This window comes from Oncorhynchus masou, chromosome 17 (genome assembly GCF_036934945.1).
Source record: "Oncorhynchus masou masou isolate Uvic2021 chromosome 17, UVic_Omas_1.1, whole genome shotgun sequence".
NCBI classification, from domain to species: domain Eukaryota; kingdom Metazoa; phylum Chordata; class Actinopteri; order Salmoniformes; family Salmonidae; genus Oncorhynchus; species Oncorhynchus masou.
This window is the reverse complement of record NC_088228.1, coordinates 28,927,080-28,928,746: the sequence shown is the minus strand read 5'-3', so window position 1 is coordinate 28,928,746 and position 1,667 is coordinate 28,927,080.

Sequence of the window (1,667 nt, the reverse complement as noted above, 5' to 3'; positions counted from 1 at the left end):
ATGTGTCTGTTATTTGAACTGTGAAGCATTTATTTGGTCTGCAATTTTTGAGGCCGGTAACTCTAATGAACTTATCCTCTGCAGCAGAGGTAAATTTGGGTCTTCCTTTCCTGTGGCAGTCCTCATGAGAGTCAGTCATCATAACGCTTAATGGTTATTGCAACTGCACTTGAAGAAACTTTCAAACTTCTTTAAATTTTCCAGATTGACTGACCTTCATGTCTTAAAGTAATGCAGGACTGTCGTTTCTCTTTGCTTATTTGAGCTTTTGTTGCTATAATATGGACTTTTACCAAATAGGGCTATCTTCTGTATATTACCATTAACTTGTCACAACACACCTGATTGGCTGAAACGCATTAAGAAGGAAAGAAATTTCACAAATGAACTTTTAACAAGGCACCTGTTAATTAAAAATCATTCCAGGTGACTACCTCATGAAGCTGGTTGAGAAAATGCCAAGAGTGTGCAAAGCTGTCATCGAGGCAATAGGTGGCTATTTTGAAGAATCTCAAATATAACATATATTTAGATTTGTTTAACACTTTTTTGATTACTACATGATTCCATTTGTATTATTTCATCGTTTTGATGTCTTTACTAGAAAATAGTAAAAATAAAGAAAAACCTTTGAATGAGTCGCTGTACAAGGTTTTGACTAGTACTGTATGTCCCAGATGGACCACTGCATCAAGCATATGTTGATAGGCTTATAGAGTACACTGTTGAGGGGTCCAATTACCAGGCCCTAAGTAAAACAAATTGTAACTGTCTTATCTGTCTATGAGTAGGCTAAGCGTGTGTGATGGTGTGGGAAAGATCTGACTGGATGTTCTTGTGAGAGAGAGACAGTATTAATCATGGCTGTCACCCCCTCTCCAATTTCAGCACAGAGGCTAAAGACCTTAAGTGCTTTCTCAGCGAGGGGACTACAGGCTACAACCTGAACCTGCCTTGATTTTCTCTTGCTCCCTCACTGGGTGGGCGCTCGTTACAGCTGTTTCGCAGCCAGCAAAGAGATTTCCGTAGCAACGTACATGACTGTCTTAAATACTGAAAATCAGGGCTCACATGCTGTTATCGCAACCATTATGTTTTAGCCTCTCATAAACACTTCTAAGATGTGAATTGCTCCACTTGTCATTAATAAGGATCTTTTAAAAAAAAAATGTTTTTTTGCAAACACAGCTGTTCTTTGCGAGTGGATCTTTTAACAATTGTTTGATATTTTGAGTTGACCTAAAAACGTCCCCTACCGGTTATAAATAAAACTCGTCAGTGTCCCCCCTCCTTTCCCCTCCCCATCTATGACACCTGTTCAGCCTAATCATTGTGAAACCACCAAGTCAGACTGAAAAGTCTACTAATTTACATGCAAATAAAGTCAAAGAAACCCAAAGCGTTTAGCATCATCCCAGACAACCTTTCACTTTGCCTCAGAGAGAGGGACTGTGTACACTGGCCATTTTGAAACTTGGTAGGCGGGCCAGCGACTGATGACGGTCGTGGGCATTTGTCTGACAGCCCCTCCAGAGCCGAACCCCTGCCCGTCACAGCCACCCACAGCCCTCCGCCCCCATTGCTGCTCCCCTGCTGACGTTGGCTGTTCTGTTTACATTTAGGGAGGTCAGCTTATTCCATTCTTAATACCACCTCCAGTAGGGAGA